Source organism: Aegilops tauschii, chromosome 2 (genome assembly GCF_002575655.3).
Source record: "Aegilops tauschii subsp. strangulata cultivar AL8/78 chromosome 2, Aet v6.0, whole genome shotgun sequence".
Classification (NCBI taxonomy): domain Eukaryota; kingdom Viridiplantae; phylum Streptophyta; class Magnoliopsida; order Poales; family Poaceae; genus Aegilops; species Aegilops tauschii.
Window position 1 is genome coordinate 637,967,747 of NC_053036.3, and position 14,500 is coordinate 637,982,246.

Here is a 14,500-nt window from a genome sequence, read left to right on the forward strand (position 1 = left end):
GATGCAAAGGAGAGACGTGCGCCCGAGGGTCCCCTCCGCCCATACCGAAACCACCCCCTTCCACACCAAGTACCTGAGCGGTTTCACGGAATGCACCCAACTTTCGGCAGCGCATGTGGGGCCCCGCTCGGGCACCCCACGCCAGAAATGAACGAAATCCGACAATGAACGCACATTGCGTCACGTCCGGGCAGTATTTTAGGGGTTTTCGGCCCGGAAAATCATAGAAATTACATAGAGTCTCCAAACACGACAAACTTTTGCGTGCGTGCCCTGCATGGTCACTGTAGCACGTGGAAAAAATATGGGCCCGTTTGGCGGGTGCGAAGGAGAGACGTGCGCCCGAGGGTCCCCTCCGCCCATACCGAAACCACCCCCTTCCACACCAAGTACCTGAGCGGTTTCACGAAATGCACCCAACTTTCGGCAGCGCGTGTGGGGCCCCGCCCGGGCACCCCACGCCAGAAATGAACGAAATCTGACAACGAACACACGTTGCGTCACGTCCGCGCAGTATTTTAGAGGTTTTCGGCCCGGAAAATCATAGAAATTACATAGAGCGTCCAAACACGACAAACTTTTGCGCGCGTGCCCTGCATGGTCACTGTAGCATGTGGAAAAAATATGGGCCCGTTTGGCGGATGCGAAGGAGAGATGCACTGACTATATTGACTCTACATCTCCTGCAAATAGAGTTAATTACAGACAGACGCTTATTAAAATTGAATTAGAAAATCTCGATCGGTGTAGGACAAAAGCACGACTGACGGTTATATCACGTCGGGTGGGTATTGATTGCAAACTGATCACCGCGGGCCCTGATACGTCTCCAACGTATCTATAATTTATGAAGTATTCATAATGTTATATTATCTATCTTGGATGTTTAATGGGCTTTATTATACACTTTTATATGATTTTTGGGACTAACCTATTAACCTAGAGCCCAGTGCTAGTTTTTGTTTTCTCCTTGTTTTAGAGTATCGCAGAAAAGGAAAACCAAACGGAGTCCAATTGACGTGCAACTTGACGGAGATCATTTTTGGACCAGAAGAAGCCCACGGAGTACCGGAAGTAGGCCAGAAGAGTCCCGGGCTGCCCACGAGGGTGGGGGGCGCGCGCCCCTGCCTCGTGGACAGCCCGGAAACCCCCCTGACGTGAAATCAACGCCAACACCTCTCATATATACCCAAACTTCCAGAAAGAAACCTAGATCGGAAGTTCCGCCGCCGCAAGCCTCTGTAGCCACGAGAAATCAATCTAGGCCCTCTCCGGCACCCTGCCGGAGGGGGCCATCATCACCGGTGGCCATGGAGGAGTATCCCGGAGGGGCCATCATCACCATGAAGGCCAAGGACCAGAGGGGGGAGGCCATGGAGGAGGAAGCACAAGGGGGAGAACCTCTCCTCCTCTCTCTTGGTGGCGCCGGAGTGCTATCGGGAGGGGAATCATCGCCACGGTGATCGTCTTCATCAACATCACCATCATCATCACCATCCTCATCTCTTTTACGCGGTCCACTCTCCAGCACCCCGCTGTAATCCCTACTTGAACATGGTGCTTTATGCTACATATTGTGATCCAATGATGTGTTGCCATCCTATGATGTTTTGAGTAGATATCTTTTGTCCTTGGGTTGATTGATGATATAGATTGGTACGAGTTGTATGTTTTATTTTGGTGTTGTCCTATGGTGCCCTCCATGTCGCGCAAGCGTGAGGGATTCCCGCTGTAGGGTGTTGCAATACGTTCATGATTCGCTTATAGTGGGTTGGTGAGTGACTGAAACACAAACCCGAGTAAGAGGGATTGTTGCGTATGGGAATAAAGGGGACTTGATATGTTAATGCTATGGTTGGGTTTTACCTTAATGATCTTTAGTAGTTGCGGATGCTTGCTAGAGTTCCAATCATAAGTGCATATGATCCAAGTAGAGAAAGTATGTTAGCTTATGCCTCTCCCTCATATGAAATTGCAATGACGACTACCGGTCTTGTTAATAATTGCCTAGGACAATTCCGCACACCGATCCACCATTATTCCACACTCGCTATTTATAATATTTAGTAATAGATTCTAACTTTATGGTAACAGCACCTACTTCTATATTCTAGCTCTCCGATATCATACAAAGTTATCCTCTTCATACCCACAGCATAGTTTTATCTCTCGTTGCTAGTTGGAAGCAAACGTTCGGTGTACGTAGAGTCGTATCAGTGGCAGATAGGGCTTGAGAGAATATTGATCTTACCTTTAGCTCCTTGTGGGTTCGACTATTACACTTATCACTTCCACCTTTGGAAATTGCTACGATGATTCCTTGCACTTGGGGATTATCAGGCCCGACGCAGTAAATATCTCTACGAGCCGTCGCTATCTGAGGGAATATTCCCGACAATCTCGGACGTCGGTGCCCAATCAACGTCGTGCGTGCCCTTTCCACCTCGTACGTGACAATGACGCGCCCGATCTGATCCCGCCCGCCATCACCCCCAGCGCACGCCGTCACCCCACACTGGTCGCCGTCAACGCCCGCCGTCACCCGCATTGGTCGTCGTCAGCGCCCGCCGTCGCCCGAACTGGTCGCCGTCAGCGCCCGTCGTCACGCACACGGGTCGCCGTCAGCGCACGCTGTCACCCGCACTGCCCGCCGTCAGCGCCCGTCTTCACGCACACGGGTCACCGTCAGCGCACACCGTCACCCGCACTGCCCGCCGTCAGCGCCCGCCGCCGCCCACACTGGTCACCGTCAGATAGGTATCTCTGTCAATATGTTTCATTCTAATATAACATCTCAGCTAGATGCAACGTCACATAGATATTATTATATGCAGTATGGACATCGATGGCGTGATTGCATGTTCCGTAGAAAAGTGGGTTAGTCTTGTTAATAATTTGACACCAAGTCAGCGATTCACATTTTACGAAACGGAGATGGAGGGCATGTTACGAATACCATCTGTGAAGATGCGTGATAATTTGCTTGCGCTTATGATTCAAGGTTTCAACCCAAGTACTAAAAATTCATGGTACAAGAGGCAGCCGGAAAGAAAGGGTTGATTTCACTGAGGCCTGATGATGTGTTCGCTATTTTTGGTTTGAAGAACGAAGAGTGGATGTTTCTTGTTTTTTGAGTATGGATCAAGGGAAAGCAGTAAAGAAAATTCCAGTTAGTTTTGTTAACAAAAAGACTGGTAAAATCTTGATTGATGATCTCATTCAGAAGATTGTGAGAAATAAAAATGCGGACGATGAATTTGTTCGGATGGCGTTTCTCGTCCTGTTAGGGACTATAATTGCACCTCGTTCTCACGGAGACGAACTATGCAGTTCTCATAGTGCACAATCATATCAACAATAGTCATACCGGAGTCTAGATGCAAGTGAAGGCATGAATTCAGACTCTCACTTCGCTGGTTACTTTACATACCTAGGAAAAACCCACCAGACAGATATGATGCAGCCCAAAGCCTTTTCTTCTTGTACATCCTACGTAACCATGTCTTTGTTTTCTCCGACTGCCATTTGGCGGTAACCGCTGCCCATCTCTCCTCAAATACTTTTTTTGAAGTGGCATAATAAAGTAGAGACCTGAACTCCTTTAGAGAGTTATGATGAAGGTGTTTCTGCATGTTCTTCTCAATATGCCACGAGCAAAGACGATGCCAAACCTCCGAAAGTACCTTTCTGATGGCCTTAATCATAGCTGCATCTCCATCAGTAATTACTGACCTGGGCCTCTTCTGACAGTGAGCCCTCAAAAACGTGACAGTGAGCCCTCAAAAACGTCTGAAGCAGCCAGACATATGTATCTTCCGTTTCGTCAGACACAAGAGCACAACCGAATACCGTGGTGCAACAGTGGTTGTTCAGACCGACAAAAGGTATAAATGGCATGCCATACCTATTCATCATGTATGTGATGTCGAAGACGGTCACATCACCGTAGTCAACATAGTCTCGACGTGATTGAGAATCACACCAGAATAGGTTTTTCAGCCTTCCTTCATCATCGACAGTGTGCTCAAAGAAGAAATCTGGATCCCTCTCTCTTCTGGTCATCATGATCCCAATGGCAGTGTCCGCATCACCTTGTGCAAGCAACTTCATTTTTTCTCTATAACACATGTTATAAAGCTTCTTCCTCCCAAAACCAGCCTTTGCATATGACCCGTACCTACTGACAAGATTATCATAAATCATATGTTTCCTGATTCCAGCACCTGCCATAGTTAAGATCTCAGTTTTCTGATATTCTTTTATCTGATTATGAGACCGAAGAAACGTGACTTCATCTGGTCTAGCTAGAACGTGACTGTGATCATCACTGAAACTGCTGACATACCAAACATCACGCTCTTTATCAAGTTTCAAAGTTATATGCGCATCGCAGAAGCAACGAGTCTCCCCTCTGAGCCTGCGGGTCCTGCCTTCCATTGTACAAAGTTTTGCCTATCGTTTCCCAGCTCTCGCACACATATACTTTCTCAAGCGCATAGTTCCCTCACGACCTTTCGAATATTTCAGCGAGTCTTTTCTTACGCTGAAACCACGCTCGTAAGCATACTGGTTATAAAAATGTAAGCCTCTCCTAGTGACCTGAACGTCTTCCTCATGACCTTCCAATGCATGTCCAATGATTCTTGCTGATATTCATCAAATCCGATGTCAAAATTAAACAGATCATCACCAACATGCTCATCCTTCCCACTTGAACCATCTACATCTCCCTGTAAATTAATGCATGAAACCATGTATGTCAGTCAGTTATTATTTTAATATGTAATGTATGTAGGAGTTTCAAAACTTACTTTGCTGGAGCTGTCATCATGAGATGCATCAACATGTGATTTGTCACTTTCATCATCCACAATATTCCTCACAAAGTCCCCGTCCTCGTCCATCTGCGCACATTTCAAAAAAATACATGTAAGCGCTCATATGGTTATTATGTCATATCTTCTCCTATTTTTTTAAAAACATACCCCGAGTGCACTTTCAGCAAATGAATCATCTATATCCATATCATCATCATCGTCGCCATGTCGCTGCATGATGCAAAAAAACATGTAATTGTCCGTGCAGTTTATCATATTTATTGTTTTTATCAACATTGATCACACTTACATTGCCACTATAAGATTCATCCAAACTCATGTAGTTCTCCTCAGCAGGTTCACCCATATTCAGTGACAAGGTTTCGTTGTCCTCGCCATCATAATCGCCCTCCTCCTCTAACTATACACGTTAAAAAAAATCTAAGATAAATCGAACACCGTGTAACATCATCCTAAAATAATTTGTTCATCAAGCACAATGACGTCTCAAACCAACCTCTTGCAAGGCGGCGAGGATTTCAGCTGGATCCATTTTGTCCGATGACGAACGCGCTGACGGCGTGACGTTGATGGCCGGCCGAGGCAGGTGTCGACGGCGTGAGGACGACGGCTGGTTGTAGCAGGCGGAGTCGGCGGAGGAAGGCGGCGACGAATATCACGGGTGGGCGGCCATCTGGGCGATGGGAAAGGAACGCGGTGGCAGCGGCAACGGCGCCGGGGCACGCGCGACGGCCTGTTTGGGCGGGGACCCGGGCGACGGCGACTTCGTGGAGACGGGGGCTGACGAGGAGACGGCGTGGATGCGTTTAGGGTTTAGGGTTACAACGGCGGGCTTCGGCGGCTCCCGTGACGTTTTTTTTTTTCAATAACTATCGACGCAACGTGGAGACGTGCGGGCGTACGGCGACGGGTGCGGGTACGCGGGCGGGCATACGGGGCGCGACGTACAGCGACGGGCGCGGCATACGCGGGCGGGCGTACGGCGTCGGGGTGGGTATTCCTATACCTAATGTGAAATGACCATACTATCCATTATACGTTCTTGGGGGGGGGGGGGGGGGGGGGTGGTGGTGTTTGTACCGAAGCACTCCCCGTCTGAGAATACTTGATCGCAATGTAGCTAAATTATGTGCGTACTGCAATCTGGCTGCATGTTTTTCTCTTTCAGTTTACCGAGTAATTGCGCTACCTACTATATATGCTGATTTTTTTACCTGCTTTTTTTGGGAACTTTGCTTCCGGAAGTTGTCTAGTCAATACCAACATCAGACTGAAGCAATGGAAGCAGAGGTTGACTGTAGAGAAAATATGTGTGTGCCTTTTTGCTATCTGCTGAGAAATTCCCAAATCATGGAGATGGTCAAAGGTATGCTGTTTTGTGCCTGGAGGGTGTCATTCAAATTCTCGAGTCTGTTTGGAATGTGACTGACTGAAAAGGGTGCAAACTAATTGAGTTCTGCTCTTTTCACTTTGCTCACGAAAAAATGGCCGGCAGTAGAACGTGATAGCATGCCTTTGGCATGACAGTAATCTACGGTTTATTTTGGTCGAACATATATTGTTACTATAAAAGTTTAAAGGATCAAGAATACATATATAGATCGACTGAAATTGCATAAAAAGGATGTACCAGGAAACGAGAGTCTTATGGAATCACATATAAAAGCTTGCGCGGTAGGTTCTCCTCTCAAAGAAACTCCGAAAATTCCCAAGAAGGGAACATAATATTTTATTCCATCGTATTTGTTACATGGCCTACCAATGTCGACGATAAATTTCAGAGGATAACCCAACCCAAAAAACAGAAGAGATACTTTAGCCTTTTGCATTAGCCGCCCTCAGAAAGTACATATATTTCAGCCTCCGTCATTATGTTGTATCCATACTGAAGAGCTTGTTGCCTCAAGGAGCCAACGCCTCATCTGATCCTACATCAACAATGCCAAGTTCCGCACAAACCAGTATCCTGCACAAGGTTGGACTAGCACTATAGACTTGCAATGTTTCAGCAAATGCAAATTTCTCCTTCAGGAATAGGTGTCAATCTTCGTCCATTTTCCAAAGAATTCAAACTTGGATCAGTCAGGTCGGAGTATAAGAACATGATCTCCATAGTGTTTCACAGAACACATAAAGTTTTTTTTTCGAAAAGGGGGACTCCCCGGCCTCTGCATCGAAACGATGCATACGGCCACATTTATAGATAAATAAAGAGGTTTAACAAGGTCTTAAAGTCTGAAAACAGAAAAACGGCAAGCTCACAAAGAGCCACAACGCCAAAAACAAAAGGCCCAAAAGCCACAACCGGCTGGCAAAACAAAGATAGGTAAACTAATCGCCTATCCTATTACATGACCGCCATCCAAACCGGTTGAAGATATCCCGCGCTATCATCTCCCACCGGACAGATCCAGTAACCAAACGCTCCCTGGCCTCCGTCGGAGTGAGTAATGACCACATACGGATCAGCGCAGTAGCTCGGAATAAAACCTGCAAAAAATGAATAGTTGTTGTTCTGTTAAAAGCCAAATCATTTCTGCAGTTCCAAATTGCCCATAACAACGCACATACTCCTACGCGAATATGTCTAGCTGTTTCGGACTCTATCCCATCAACCCACGTTCCAAATAACGTACTGACCGAATTCGGAGGAGTAATGTTAAAGGCAATTTGCACCGTGCGCCACAAAACTCTCGCCAACGGGCAATCAAAGAAGAGGTGCTTGATAGTTTCGTCCCGATCACAAAAACTACACCTAGTAGATCCTGTCCAGTTGCGCTTAATCAAATTATCCTTTGTTAAAATGACTTGTTTATGTACAAACCACATAAACACTTTAATTTTCAAAGGAACTTTGACTTTCCAAACATGTTTGGAACTAGGAATAGCACTAGAGTTAATGACATCGATATACATCGACTTGACTGTGAACTCTCCAGACCTAGTAAGCTTCCAACACAACTGATCGGGCTGATGAGCTAGCTGAACCTCCATCAGTCTGCTCACCAAATGAAGCCATGCTTCCCACCGGTCGCAACAAGCACCCTCCTAAACTGAATATTAAGGGGAATTGACTGCATAATCGTTGCAACAAGAGCATCATGTCGTTGAACAATACGATACAGGGACGGATACTGAAGCGCCAACGGCGTTTCACCAAGCCAAGTATCCTCCCAGAAGCGAGTGGTGTTTCCATTACCGACAATAAACTTTGTTCTATTAAAGAATGCAGCTTTGACTCTCATAAGCCCCTTCCAAAACGGCGAGTCAGTTGGTCTCACTGTCACCTGGGACAAAGTCTTGGACTGCAGATATTTACTACGGAGAATGTGCGCCCACGTTGCCTCAGTCTCAACTGATAACTTATACAGACACTTACTGAGAAGACATCTGTTCTTGACTTCAAGATTCTCAATACCAAGGCCCCCCTGGTCCTTTGGTCGACAGATGATATCCCATTTGGCGAGTCGGTATTTTCTCTTTAGTTCATCACTCTGCCAGAAGAATCGGGATCGATAGAAGTCCAGCCTTTTCCTAACCCCAACTGGTACTTCGAAGAAAGATAAGAGAAACATAGGCATACTCGTGAGCACCGAATTAATAAGAATCAATCGGCCTCCATATGACATAAGTTTGCCCTTCCAGCAACTCAGTTTCTTCTCAAACCGATCCTCGATGCACTTCCATTCTCTGTTTGTCAGCTTATGATGGTGAATGGGTATACCTAAGTATGTGAAAGGTAATGCCCCCAATTCGCATCCAAACAATTGCCTATAAGCCTCTTGTTCCTCATTGGCTCTACCAAAACAGAACAACTCGCTTTTATGAAAGTTAATCTTCAATCCGGTCAATTGTTCAAATAAGCATAGCACCAGCTTCATATTTCTCGCTTTTGCCAAGTCATGCTCCATAAAGATGATTGTATCATCAGCGTACTACAGGATGGACACACCACCATCAACAAGATGAGGCACCAAGCCACCCACCTGACCGGCCTCCTTTGCCCTACCTATCAGGATTGCCAACATATCAAACACAATGTTGAACAGAATAGGAGACATTGGATCACCTTGTCGCAGGCCCTTATGTGTCTGGAAATAATGACCTATGTCGTCATTCACTTTAATTCCAACACTCCCTTTTTGCGTGAAAGATTCTACCTGGCGTTGCCAAGCTAATCAAAATCCTTCATGTGTAAGGCCTGTTGAAGGAAAGGCCATTTGACTTTATCGTACGCTTTCTCGAAATCAACCTTGAAAACAACACCATCAAGTTTTTTCGTGTGAATCTCATGGAGCGTTTCATGAAGAACCACAACCCCTTCTAGGATGTTCCTGTCCGGCATGAAAGCAGTTTGAGTAGGCTGCATCACAGCATGCGCAATCTGTGTGAGCCTAATAGTCCCGACCTTGGTAAAATTTTTGAAACTAACATTAAGAAGACAGATGGGCCTGAATTGCTCGATTCTCTCAGCCTCTATTTTCTTAGGAAGCAGGGTTATCATTCCAAAATTCAGTTGAAAAAGCTGAAGCTGTCCAGAGAATAAATCATGGAACAACGGCAACAGATCCCCTTTAATAATATGCCATCACTTCTTATAAAACTCTGCCGGAGATCCATCCGGGCCGGGAGCCTTATTATTTTTCATCTGCGAGATGGCCTCAAACACCTCTTTCTCAGAAAAAGGAGCAGCTAAAATATCATTCTCAACAGCAGTAAGTTGAGGCACATCCTCAATCCTAGACTCGTCCAGAGACACATAGTTATCCTCTGGAGGCCCAAACAACTACTTGTAATACTCAGTAATGTATAATTTTAGGTTCTCCTGACCAAGAATCATTCCTTCATCTTGTTCAAGCTGAAAGATCCTCTTCTTCCTGTGTTTGCCATTGGCGATCATGTGAAAGAATTGAGTGTTCGCGTCCCCCTGCACTACTCTTCGGACCTTGGCCCGCAATGCCCACTTTAATTCTTCTTCACGAAGAAGCTCTTTCAGCCTCATCTCTGCGTCAAGCTTGGCATGAAGCTCTGGGGCTGGCAGAACCGTAGTTTCTGCTTTTACATCTAGGGACTGAATAAGGGTAAGGAGTCGTTCCTTTTCGACCTTATAGATCCCGCTGAGATGCTTAGCCCACCCACGTAGAAAACTTCTCAAGTGCCTAATCTTATTCTGCCAACGCTCAAGAGAAGTCCTACCTCCTACATCCTTAGCCCACTCTCTGGCTACGAGATCAAGGAAGCCTTCTCTTTCAAACCAAGCAAGTTCGAATGAAAATAAATTTTTGTTACCCAAGTGTGTGGCCTCACCAGAGTCAACAAATAAAGGCGTGTGGTCAGAAATACCACGAGAAAGTGTCTGAACTATTACAAAGGAAAATTTTTGTTCCCATTAGACACTAGCCAGTACACGATCCAACTTTTCAAACATTGGATTTGGCATCGCGTTAGCCCAGGTGAACTTTCTTCCCGAAAGCTCTATCTCTCTTAGATCCAAGCTTTCGATGATAGTACTAAACATGAACGACCATCTGCCGTCAAAGTTATCATTGTTCTTCTCATCACGCCTTCTAATGATGTTAAAATCACCCCCCACCAGGATTGGAAGCTGCTCAGAGCCGCAAATCCGAACTAGATCAGCCAAGAAATCAGGTTTGAGTTCGGCTGTGCGGCACCATATACCGCCACCAGAGCCCAATTAAACCCATCAGCCTTCGACCGCACCCTAAACTTAACAGCAAAATCTCCCATGACCACACTTCGGACTTCGAGTGAATCGCATCTAACTCCGAGTAAGATCCCACCCGATCTTCCTCGCGGTGGCAGAAAATGCCAGTCAAAATCAATACCGCCCGATAAAGTATTGAGAAATTGTGGCGAAAAATTATCTCTACCGGTTTCCGACAATGCGATAAAGTCCAACCTATGCTCGATAGACGCCTCTGCAAAAAACCTTCTTTTAGCCAAGTCTTTGAGACCTCTGCTATTCCAAAAGATTCCTTTCATATCTCGTCATGGAATTTTTTTAGCCGTGCGGATCCTAGCACTCCTACGCACTGCGGACGTCGGGTAGATCTTCCGCTTCCATTTGCGTTTAGGAATGATCTTACTCTCCAGCCGGTCCTCACAACCAGGCTCAGGAGGTCTTACTACAACATTCTCAAAACTCTCATCCTCCTCCTCTGGCTCAGGGAGGGTAGGAGCAAGATCCGCACAAAAATTATCAAGCACCCTGACCCCCAAAGCATCAATATCGGAATCATTCATGGGTTTAACCGCTGCTAAGTTATGAATCATCTCTAAAGCCCGCTCTGCCTCTAAATCCAGGATATCATTAACGGAATTTGAAATTTCACTATCATTACTACCTAGTGAAATTCCTAATTGGTTTGCATTATTAACAATCTCATCATTAGAAAAATGCAAGATGGAATTTGAGGTATTAACCGACATACCAGTAGTGACCTCAATGTCACGAAGCTTGGCCGCGCTCATGGCGCACCGCTGCTGTATGTCGTCAACCTCCGGATGGTCCTGGAGACGGCAGCTCAACCGTCGCCCCTCAGCAACCGGGTCTGGAATCCCGCCGAACGCAATCACCTCCTCCCGAGTGATCCTGCCCGGGGTGGGGCCTCCAGCTTCACCCCGAACACGCAGCCTGTCAGCCTCCAGCGACGGGCCAGCTGGACCGCCGGAAAACGGTGGGGCGCTCAACGGCACCAAGCCGGTGGATGGGGGAGCATGGGCCACCTGCCCGAGCTCCCCTTCCACCCCGGCCCGCCGGCAAGAAGGACTCACCGGCGCCAGAGGAGGACCGGCCACCCTAGGCGCCGCAGGAGAAGAGGGCCCCGAGGCCACCTGCCCCGAGCCCCCTCCAGAAAGCGGAACTGCCGCCTGCAGCTCCGGCCTCGTGAGAGGAGAAGAGGGTGCCGAAGCCACCTACCCCGGACCCCCTCCCGAAGATAAAGCCTCCATCCCTGAATCCTCATCCACCGCGATAGGAGAAGAGGGCGCCGAGGCCACCTGCCCCGAGCCCCCTTCATAAAACGGGACCACCACCTGCAGCTCCGTCATCGCGATCGGAGAAGCGGGAACCGAGACCACCAGCCCCGGACCCCCTCCCGAGGGAAAGACCTCCACCGCCGGACCCTCGATCTGAGGAGAATCAACAACGTGGAAGGAGCCTCCTCCTCCTCTCCCCTGACCAAGATCAGCGAAGCCCCAAGGACGGGACTCACAACATCCTCAAAATCCAAAGCAGGTAACATGTGCTCAAAAACCTCGTCAAACTCCACCCACTCACTCCAAAGTCTCGGAGGCGCAGAAGCAGGCTCAAAAGACCCAAATCTCAAAGAAGTCGAAGGCACCGAGGAGGGTGGAACCGTCCCATCCCCGGTCGTCTGAGTAACGGACCCCGGTCCCTTGGACAACTCTCGTCCAGGATCATCGACCGGTGTCTCCTTAGCTCCCGCGCTGTCATCTCCCTCGTGCATATCAACATCAGTCCCGTTAGCCACCTCGGCGAACAGGCTCTCATCCTCAAACTCAATCACTAGGCTGTAAATCTGGCCTCGATATGACCACTTGACCACATCAGGCACGAACTCAATGTCCAAAATACTAACCAGTAGACGAGCTACCCCGTGAGCTCTGGTAAAATCCATATCCACTCGCTCAGGTTTCCCCACCATAATGCCCAAGCTAGCCACGACCCTAGCACCTGCATAGGCTTCGAGGGAGGCCCGGAAAAACGCAGCCAAGCCTGAGTAAGAGGCTTACCCTGAGGCTCAACCAGTTTCCACTCATGGAACTCGAGGATACCATCTGTACCCGGAACTTTGCACATCCCAAAACTCAACAGTCTCTGCAAATCCTCCACCGAAGGGAACTCAACCCTAAACACCTTTGCCTCGAGACTGACCAGCTCCCAATGGAAGTCCCCTGGAGCTAACTCCCGGAGCCGCTACACTATCTGGGTCTCGGAGACCTCTCCTCTGGCCACTTTGACAATCTCAGTGGTCATGCTCTGAGCGTCGTCAGGAACCTCCCTCTCATTCGGAGACTCAAAGAACGTGAGTTCAGCACAGTACACTCCATATATACATCATAAGAGACGGTGCCTGATCCCGCAAAAGCGGACATTCCCCCGAGTCATGTGCCGGTTTGCCACAAGTATCACATAATTCCGCCACGCACTCAGCAATAAAATGGCCCTTCTCGCCACAATGATAGCATAACATTTTTTCCCTTCTTGCGTGCCCACTTGGACGCCCTATCCGAATCAGCCCTGTCTGACGCCTCCACAGACACGGACCCCATGGTCTCATTCAGCGAGAGCCGTCACCACCTCCATAGCCTGACCGGACAACCCCGACTCCTCGGCAGCCCCGCCAACGGCCATCTGCTCAACAACAGCAGTCGGGGGAAGCTGTCGTGGACGATAGCGGCCACCTCGACCGCCTCGACCACCATGATGACCACGGAAACCACCCCGGTATCGATGTCCCGGGCCAGACTCCCCTTCAACAAAACCACCCGTAGGACCCATAAAAGGTCTCTCTGCCGAACCATCGCTCTGCCAAGCATATCCCCGACCACCACCCGTGGACGAGGAGCCCCGGTGTTGACCATCTCCATATGCATTATAACCGTCATCGCCCCATTGATCCCGGGGCGCACCCGTAGCATCTCCAACAGCCGTTGTTTGCGGCGGCGTTGCCTGCGTCAGCACCGGCGCAACCTGATTCTGCGACGGCCGGGCGACAAAGTGAGGCGGCCTCGCCCCGTACTGAGGCGTCGCCGGTCGAGGCTGCAGGCCGGTCGCCGGGGGCGGCGGCCTCGGTCCATGGGCCATGCCACCTCTGCCCGCAGCAGCAATCGAGGCCGAGCTCGGCCCCGGCGGACGAGGGCCCCGGCGCCACAGAACACATAAAGTGAAACGAATAATTATTCAGTTGGCGAGCAAGGCACTTCACCATCCTTATTCCTAGTTTTGTACTAGCACATAAGTTTTGTGAAACTATGCAAAGAATTCCTAATTATTTATGTTTGATGAGGTAGCCAAACATAAATACAGAAATCTCTAAGCATGGGAAATCAGCAATTTGCTATCACCTTCAGAATCACCAAGATGGATCCTCCGTCTCTAACAGAACAGAGTAGGAAAGTCATGTACAGTATCTAACAGAACAAACCTTCCAAGATGGTAAAAAATTAAACATGCAAATATCAACGCAAGACTATATTCTTTAGACAAAAAAGTATAAAGCCAAAAGAGTAACAAGAACAGCCGTAGTAACAGAACTCTGTTTTGTTTCGTCACATAATGGCGAAGATCAAGTCTATTAGCTGAATAGTGGAAGAATGAACAACAAAGACAAACAGGACCAGCCATTGTAACACAAAAATCAGCATGAAGAAACAACAATGAAGCCCTAAAGGAGTACAGTACAAACACTCTCTGATTGCAGTTGATACATTGGATACATAGTCATAAAGCAACAATGAGAACTGAGCTGAAGAGGAAGAAAACTAAACAAAAAGGAGAAATACAGGAAGCATGCAGGTACCAATACTACACACAATCTTCTGGGTTTGTTGGTGTCTGGTCTGGTGTTGGCATCTGGTCTGGAGTTGGCATCTGGTCTGGGGTTGGTATCTGGTCT

The 14,500-nt window shown here is 48.0% G+C and overlaps 1 pseudogene; it reads right to left on the reverse strand.

Moving 5' to 3' along the window:
• Positions 1 to 674: 674 nt before the first annotated feature.
• Positions 675 to 13,689, reverse strand: LOC141041398 (uncharacterized; annotated as a pseudogene).
• Positions 13,690 to 14,500: the final 811 nt, after the last annotated feature.